The sequence below is a fragment of the Lucilia sericata genome, unplaced genomic scaffold (genome assembly GCF_015586225.1).
Source record: "Lucilia sericata isolate MDLA Ls3-8-SP2 unplaced genomic scaffold, ASM1558622v1 Contig000192F_arrow, whole genome shotgun sequence".
Lineage (NCBI taxonomy): Eukaryota > Metazoa > Arthropoda > Insecta > Diptera > Calliphoridae > Lucilia > Lucilia sericata.
In genome coordinates this window covers 257,422-267,206 of record NW_023994220.1, presented here as the reverse complement: position 1 = coordinate 267,206, position 9,785 = coordinate 257,422, and positions in this window count along the sequence as shown.

Below are 9,785 nucleotides of genomic sequence, written 5' to 3'. Positions count from 1 at the left end.
AGCTTCAACTATAATCAGTACTGTAGTCTTAATCATAGTCTCAACTATAGTCTGGACAATATTTTCAACTGCAGTCTAGCATATAGAATCAATAGTCTGGACTATAGTCAAGTTTATAGTCTAGACCATGATCGAGTTTATAGTCTGTGCTATAGTCAATAGTCGGAATTATACTCCAGTCTTTATACTGGACTACAGTCTAGTCTATAGTCGGAACTGTAGTCTTTAGTGTGGACTATACTCCAGACTATAGTCAATAGTCTGAGCTTAAGTTTAGTCTATAGTCAAGACTTTAGTCCAGGTCTTGGGCTGCAGTCAGGTCTAAACTGTATAGTAGACTACAGTCTAGATTGTTAGTTAGTTAGTCAGTTAGTTAGTTAGTTAGTTAATTAGTTAGTGAGTTAGTTAGTTAGTTAGTTAGTTAGTTAGTTAGTTAGTTTAGTTAGTAGTTAGTTAGTGTTTAGTTAGTTAGTTAGTTAGTTAGTTAGTAGTTAGTTAGTTAGTTAGTTAGTTAGTTATTAGTTAGTTAGTTAGTTAGTAGTTATAGTTAGTTAGTTAGTTAGTTAGTTAGTTAGTTAGTTAGTTAGTTAGTTAGTAGTTAGTTAGTTAGTTAGTTAGTTAGTAGTTAGTTAGTTAGTTAGTTAGTTAGTTAGTTAGTTAGTTAGTTAGTTAGTTAGTTAGTTAGTTAGTTAGTTAGTTAGTTAGTTAGTTAGTTAGTTAGTTAGTTAGTTAGTTAGTTAGTTAGTAGTTAGTAGTAGTTAGTTAGTTAGTTAGTTAGTTAGTTAGTTTAGTTAGTAGTTAGTTAGTTAGTTAGTAGTTAGTTAGTAGTTAGTTAGTTAGTAGTTGTTAGTTAGTTAGTTAGTTAGTTAGTTAGTTAGTTAGTTAGTTAGTTAGTTAGTTAGTTAGTTAGTTAGTTAGTTAGTTAGTTAGTTAGTTAGTTAGTTAGTTAGTTAGTTAGTAGTTAGTTAGTAGTTAGTTAGTAGTTAGTTAGTTAGTTAGTAGTAGTTAGTTAGTTAGTAGTTAGTTAGTAGTTAGTTAGTTAGTTAGTTAGTTAGTTAGTTAGTTAGTTAGTAGTTAGTTAGTTAGTTAGTTAGTAGTTAGTTAGTTAGTTAGTTAGTTAGTTAGTTAGTTAGTTAGTTAGTTAGTTAGTTAGTTAGTAGTAGTTAGTTAGTTAGTTAGTTAGTTAGTTAGTTAGTTAGTTAGTTAGTTAGTTAGTTAGTTAGTTAGTAGTTAGTTAGTTAGTTAGTTAGTAGTTAGTTAGTTAGTTAGTTAGTTAGTTAGTTAGTAGTTAGTTAGTTAGTTAGTTAGTTAGTTAGTTAGTTAGTTAGTTAGTTAGTTAGTTAGTTAGTTAGTTAGTTAGTTAGTTAGTTAGTTAGTCTATTCTACAGTCAAGTTTAGTTCTAAAGCTTAGTCTAAAGTCTAGTATATAGCCTAGTCTAGTCTATAGTCTAGTCTAAAGTCTAGTCTATAGTCTAGTCTATAGTCTAGTCTATAGTCTAGTCTATAGTCTATAGTCTAGTCTATAGTCTAGTCTATAGTCTAGTCTATAGTCTAGTCTATAGTCTAGTCTATAGTCTAGTCTATAGTCTAGTCTATAGTCTAGTCTATAGTCTAGTCTATAGTCTAGTCTATAGTCTAGTCTATAGTCTAGTCTATACTCTAGTCTATAGTCTAGTCTATAGTCTAGTCTATAGTCTAGTCTATAGTCTAGTCTATAGTCTAGTCTATAGTCTAGTCTATAGTCTAGTCTATAGTCTAGTCTATAGTCTAGTCTATAGTCTAGTCTATAGTCTAGTCTATAGTCTAGTCTATAGTCTAGTCTATAGTCTAGTCTATAGTCTAGTCTATAGTCTAGTCTATAATCTAGTCTATAGTTTAGTCTAGTCTGTAATCTAATCTATAGTTTGGTCTATAGTCTAGTCTATAGTCTTGTTTATAGTCTAGTCCATAGTCTAGTCTATAGTATAATCAATAGTCTAGTCTATAGCCTAGTCTAAGTGTTGTAGTCTTGTCTACAGCAAAACAAATTTTCTCCACACCCACTTATCAAAATTGTTTACTTTAAACACTTGTTTGTTTTTATAGCAAATATTTTGTTGCTTCAAAACAATTGCATTATTTTGTTTTCCATCTATTATTTAATAGATAAATTATTTAAATTATTTCTTAAACATTAACATCTTCAATTCTTTCAATGTTTTTTTCTTTTCATGTTGCTAATTACTGTGCTATAAATGAGAAACATATTGCCTTAGATATGTAAACTATTTGAAATGTCTTTTAACATTTATTTTAATCGCACAAAATTATAAAAATAAATTAAAAAAAAAAAACGTTAATAAAGAAATCATTAATTAAATTCCCATAAAAGAACAAAGCAAAAATTTAAAATGAAAGAAAGAGGCTTCTTTTTTTGCAGCTACTTTAGAGAGATTTAATATAAAGTTGTTGATGATGATGATTTTTTTGTTTGAATTGACGTCAATAACTCTTTTTTGTTTTTGTTGTAGTATATTTATTACCAGTTGTAGAGTGAATTATACTTTTATTGTGTTGTTGTTGGTTTTTTAATTTTAATCACTTCAGTCATGATGAGGGACAAAACAATGGACGCACCGTTTAACAGCAGCACAAACAACGGTTAAGAGTTAAGTGTTTAATTGTTGGCTAAGGGAAAAAGTTATTTTCTTTTCATAGACTACATTATAGAATAGACTATAAACAAGAATAGACTTTAGACCAGACTTTAGACTAGACCTAACACTAGACAGCAGCCAAGACTATAGACTAGACTATCGACTAGACAATAGACTAGACTATAGACTAGACTATAGATTAGACTATAGACTAGACTATAGACTAGACTATAGACTAGACTATAGACTAGACTATAGATTAGACTATAGACTGGACTATAGACTAGACTATAGACTAGACTATAGATTAGACTATAGACTAGACTATAGACTAGACTATAGACTAGACTATAGACTAGACTATAGACTAGACTATAGACTAGACTATAGACTAGACTATAGACTAGACTATAGACTAGACTATAGACTAGACTATAGACTAGACTATAGACTAGACTATAGACTAGACTATAGACTAGACTATAGACTAGACTATAGACTAGACTATAGACTAGACTATAGACTAGACTATAGACTAGACTATAGACTAGACTATAGACTAGACTATAGACTAGACTATAGACTAGACTATAGACTAGACTATAGACTAGACTATAGACTAGACTATAGACTAGACTATAGACTAGACTATAGACTAGACTATAGACTAGACTATATAGACTAGACTAGACTATAGACTAGACTATAGACTAGACTATAGACTAGACTATAGACTAGACTAAGACTAACTATAGACTAGACTATAGACTAGACTATAGACTAGACTATAGACTAGACTATAGACTAGACTATAGACTAGACTATAGACTAGACTATAGACTAGACTATAGACTAGACTATAGACTAGGACTATAGACTAGACTATAGACTAGACTATAGACTAGACTATAGACTAGACTATAGACTAGACTATAGACTAGACTATAGACTAGACTATAGACTAGACTATAGACTAGACTATAGACTAGACTATAGACTAGGACTATAGAACTAGACTATAGACTAGACTAGAGACTAGACTATAGACTAGACTATAGACTAGACTATAGACTAGACTATAGACTAGACTAGACTAGACTATAGACTAGACTATAGACTAGACTATAGACTAGACTATAGACTAGACTATAGACTAGACTATAGACTAGACTATAGACTAGACTATAGACTAGACTATAGACCTAGACTATAGACTAGACTATAGACTAGACTATAGACTAGACTATAGACTAGACTATAGACTAGACTATAGACTAGACTAGACTAGACTATAGACTAGACTATAGACTAGACTATAGACTAGACTATAGACTAGACTAGACTATAGACTACAGACTAGACTATAGACTAGACTACTATAGACTAGACTATAGACTAGACTATAGACTAGACTATAGACTAGACTATAGACTAGACTATAGACTAGACTATAGACTAGACTATAGACTAGACTATAGACTAGACTATAGTCTAGACTATAGACTAGACTATAGACTAGACTATAGACTAGACTATAGGCTACACTATAGGCTACACTATACACTATATTATAGACTAGATTGCAGTCAGACTATGGACTATACTGTTTATAAATTATAATTTTCGTTAAACAAATTGGCATCACTGTTTTAAAGTTAAGCCTTTGGCAAAAATATGAATAGGAAGTTTTTCTACATTTATATAAAAATTAAGGTCAAAACACAATTGCAACTGCAAGCGTATATTTTATCTTCCTTACGATGACATTGCTCTTGTTAATGATCATGAGATAGATCGTCATATTTGTCATTGTATAACAATTAATATCAACAAACCAAGAACAACAGAACAGCAATTACAATAAAATTTTCACGTTAAACATCTGCGTGATTGTTGTTTAACACTCTTTTGTTGATTTTTTCGATTTTGTGTATGTCACACTTTTGATTTAAAACAATTTCAATATTTAATGAATTTGTATTTATTGTAGATTTTTTTTTCTGAAACGTACATCACATGTTGGTTGATGTTTAAATTAAAAAGTGTAGAATCAAAACAAAAATTTTTGAATAAATTGATTTTTAATTGAATTAAATGGAATTGTTTTGTTATGGGTGTTTTTATCATTAGTGTTCTAAAAGTAGAGAGAAGGTTTTTTGATTTTGCAGCTCACATGCAAACTTCAATAGACAAATGAAGAGTTTAAATGAAATCGTTTAAAATTAAGCTGAAAATAGAATTCTTGAAAGTAAATTTCAATGCATATGATTAAAAAAAAGAAGGAATTTTAAGTAACAACTTAAAATTATTGTAGAAATATGTAGAAACTAAAAAATTAAGGTCTTTGGACCACAAATTTTAAAAAGAAGCTGTAAGTAAGGCATCACTTAAACTCTAGCATTGCCATATTTACGAAAAGGCCTTGTCAGTGTGCCTAATAAAACGTTATCTTAACAAACGTCATTATCATATTTAAAAGCTCTAATCACATCTTAAGATGTGACGTTTGTACAAATTATAACTATAATAAAAATTTCATCAGTTAAATTATTCATGCGTCATAATTAAAAAAAAAAAAAAACACTTTACTTTCAACACACATTTTAAGCGTATAAACTGATAAACAAAAATGACAACTAACATGACACGACATGTCTGTAAATCATCATTATTAAAACAAAAGATTTTTTTATTCGCATATAGTGAATGATGCGTTTTTAATAATAAAATTAAACAGAAATAAAATTATAATAAAATAAAATTAAAAATCATCACTAAATCAAAATAATACATTTGTACGCATATGTAAGTTAATAGGGAAATACGTAAGAAAATGTTCTGGTTAGATTATTGGAAGAGGGAAAGAGATATTTCTCATTTTAGGTTTATAGTAAAAAATCGATTTAGGTCTATAGTCTAGTCTGTAGTCTAGTCTATAGTCTAGTCTGTAGTCTAGTTTGTAGTCTAGTCTGTAGTCTGGTCTGTAGTCTGGTCTATAGTCTAGTCTGTAGTCTAGTCTGTATTCTAGTCTGTAGTCTAGTCTGTATTCTAGTCTGTAGTCTAGTCTGTAGTCTAGAAGGTAGTCTAGTCTAGACTGTAGTTTAGTCTGTAGTCTAGACTGTAGTCTAGTCTGTAGTCTAGAAGGTAGTCTAGTCTGCAGTCTAGAAGGTAGTCTATACTGTAGTCTAGTCTGTAGTCTAGTATGTAGTCTATTCTGTAGTCTAGTATGTAGTCTAGTCTGTAGTTTAGTTTGTAGTCTAGTATGTAGTCTGTTTTGTAGTCTAGTATGTAGTCTAGTCTGTAGGTCTGTAGTCTATAATATAGTCTAGTCATAGACTTTAGTATATAGTCTAGTCTGTAGTCTAGAATGTAGTCTAGTCTGTAGTCTATTCTGTAGTCTAGTTGTAGTCTAGTCTGTAGTCTAGTCTGTAGTATAATCTGCAGTCTAATCTGTAGTCTAATCTGCAGTCTAATCTGTAGTCTAGTCTGTCCATAGTCTAGTCTATAGTCTAGTCTATAGTCTAGTCTATAGGCTAGTTTATAGTCAAGTCTACTGTCTAGTCTATAGGCTAGTCTATAGTCTAGACTAGACTATAGTCTAGCCTGTAGTCTAGTCTATAGTCTAGTCTATAGTCTAGTCTATAGTCTAGTCTATAGTCTAGTCTATAGTCTAGTCTATAGTCTAGTCTATAGTCTAGTCTATAGTCTAGTCTATAGTCTAGTATAGTCTAGTCTATAGTCTAGTCTATAGTCTAGTCTATAGTCTAGTCTATAGTCTAGTCTATAGTCTAGTCTATAGTCTAGTCTATAGTCTAGTCTATAGTCTAGTCTATAGTCTAGTCTATAGTCTAGTCTATAGTCTAGTCTATAGTCTAGTCTATAGTCTAGTCTATAGTCTAGTCTATAGTCTAGTCTATAGTCTAGTCTATAGTCTAGTCTATAGTCTAGTCTATAGTCTAGTCTATAGTCTAGTCTATAGTCTAGTCTATAGTCTAGTCTATAGTCTAGTCTATAGTCTAGTCTATAGTCTAGTCTATAGTCTAGTCTATAGTCTAGTCTATAGTCTAGTCTATAGTCTAGTCTATAGTCTAGTCTATAGTCTAGTCTATAGTCTAGTCTATAGTCTAGGTCTATAGTCTAGTCTATAGTCTAGTCTATAGTCTAGTCTATAGTCTAGTCTATAGTCTAGTCTAGTCTAGTCTAGTCTAGTCTAGTCTATAGTCTAGTCTATAGTCTAGTCTATAGTCTAGTCTATAGTCTAGTCTATAGTCTAGTCTATAGTCTAGTCTATAGTCTAGTCTAGTCTATAGTCTAGTCTATAGTCTAGTCTATAGTCTAGTCTATAGTCTAGTCTATAGTCTAGTCTATAGTCTAGTCTATAGTCTAGTCTATAGTCTAGTCTATAGTCTAGTCTATAGTCTAGTCTATAGTCTAGTCTAGTCTATAGTCTAGTCTAGTCTATAGTCTAGTCTATAGTCTAGTCTAGTCTATAGTCTAGTCTAGTCTATAGTCTAGTCTAGTCTATAGTCTAGTCTAGTCTATAGTCTAGTCTATAGTCTAGTCTAGTCTATAGTCTAGTCTAGTCTATAGTCTAGTCTAGTCTAGTCTATAGTCTAGTCTAGTCTAGTCTAGTCTAGTCTAGTCTAGTCTATAGTCTAGTCTAGTCTAGTCTAGTCTATAGTCTAGTCTAGTCTATAGTCTAGTCTAGTCTAGTCTATAGTCTAGTAGTCTATAGTTAAGTCTATAGTCTAGTCTAGTCTATAGTCTAGTCTAGTCTATAGTCTAGTCTAGTCTAGTCTAGTCTAGTCTATAGTCTAGTCTAGTCTATAGTCTAGTCTAGTCTATAGTCTAGTCTAGTCTATAGTCTAGTCTAGTCTAGTCTAGTCTATAGTCTAGTGTATAGTCTAGTCTATAGTCTAGTCTATAGTCTAGTCTATAGTCTAGTCTATAGTCTAGTCTATAGTCTAGTCTATAGTCTAGTCTATAGTCTAGTCTATAGTCTAGTCTATAGTCTAGTCTATAGTCTAGTCTATAGTCTAGTCTATAGTCTAGTCTATAGTCTAGTCTATAGTCTAGTCTATAGTCTAGTCTATAGTCTAGTCTAGTCTATAGTCTAGTCTAGTCTATAGTCTAGTCTAGTCTATAGTCTAGTCTATAGTCTAGGTGAACGAACTTTTTGAACATTTACTTCTTCGATAGGAGGTAAGGGAATGATTTTAACTCAGGATGCGGGTTTTGTTATGATTTAAATGGAGGAAATGGTTCGATTAAGGCACCAATGTTTTAAGAAGCCACTACCAGAGATGATTGTAGTTGTATTTAGCATAATTGAGATGATTTAGGAATTCAGTTATGCTATGATTTTGAAATCTTTAGGATTTCCCCGCAATTTTATTCAACCGCATAAAAATCCCACAAATTGTTAAGAATATTTTTTTATATTTATATAACGATTAATAAACAAATTCAAATGAATTTAATTTTCTTCTCACATGGATATCTTAAAGGCAAGCAAGCTCGCATTGTCGTTGGTACATTTTTTTTAGACCAAAACAATAAATTAAATTAAATATTTTATGGATATACGACGTTCGTAGAATTTATGCGTACTTCCTCATGAAATGTAAACAGTTTTGCAAGTAAAATAAAAATTTAAGAAAACGAATTGATTTCATAGAATTTCTATTGCAAAAAAAAAAAAATAATAATAAACTATATCTATTGTAAATGTTTCAATTGTACGCTCGTTCGTTTAATAAATAATGGATTAAGAAGCAAATAAAGCGAATAAAACAAATAAACAACAATAAATTAAAAACGAAATGAAAAAATGAAAACAATACATTGAGAGAGGGAGTGCAAAACAACAAATGGTAAACAAAACTAATTAGTAGATAATGAGAGAAAGGTGAGGAGTATTAAGGCAAAAGATAAGAAGGAGAAAGGAAAGGGGGTACTGAGAGGGATGATATTTGGTGGGTTAGTAAACCTAATATGTTAGAAAAGCTAACCAGCAATAGTTATCAAACTTTAGATTTAATAAGAATCTAATAAAATAATGTATATTTTTAGGCGGCATATAAAATTAACATTAAAAAGGCGTTTTATTTGATTAAAAGATAAAAATCTTTTTATTTGTTAACACATCAGGTATGGAAAATCCAGCACTTTCTAACTTATAGTCTAGTCTATTGTCTAGTCTATAGTTTAGTCTATAGTCTAGTCTATAGTCTAGTCTATAGTCTAGTCTATAGTCTAGTCTATAGTCTAGTCTATAGTCTAGTCTATAGTCTAGTCTATAGTCTAGTCTATAGTCTAGTCTATAGTCTAGTCTATAGTCTAGTCTATAGTCTAGTCTATAGTCTAGTCTATAGTCTAGTCTATAGTCTAGTCTATAGTCTAGTCTATAGTCTAGTCTATAGTCTAGTCTATAGTCTAGTCTATAGTCTAGTCTATAGTCTAGTCTATAGTCTAGTCTATAGTCTAGTCTAGTCTATAGTCTAGTCTAGTCTATAGTCTAGTCTAGTCTATAGTCTAGTCTATAGTCTAGTCTATACTCTAGTCTATAGTCTAGTCTATAGTCTAGTCTATAGTCTAGTCTATAGTCTAGTCTATAGTCTAGTCTATAGTCTAGTCTATAGTCTAGTCTATAGTCTAGTCTATAGTCTAGTCTATAGTCTAGTCTATAGTCTAGTCTATAGTCTAGTCTATAGTCTAGTCTATAGTCTAGTCTATAGTCTAGTCTATAGTCTAGTCTATAGTCTAGTCTATAGTCTAGTCTATAGTCTAGTCTATAGTCTAGTCTATAGTCTAGTCTATAGTCTAGTCTATAGTCTAGTCTATATCTAGTCTATAGTCTAGTCTATAGTCTATAGACTAGTCTATAGTCTAGTCTATAGTCTAGTCTATAGTCTATAGACTAGTCTATAGTCTAGTCTATAGTCTAGTCTATAGTCTAGTCTATAGTCTAGTCTAGTTAGTCTATAGTCTAGTCTATAGTCTAGTCTATAGTCTAGTCTATAGTCTAGTCTATAGTCTAGTCTATAGTCTAGTCTATAGTCTAGTCTATAGTCTAGTCTATAGTCTAGTCTATAGTCTAGTCTATAGTTAGCTAGTCAATAGTCTAGTCAATAGTCTAGTCTATAGTCT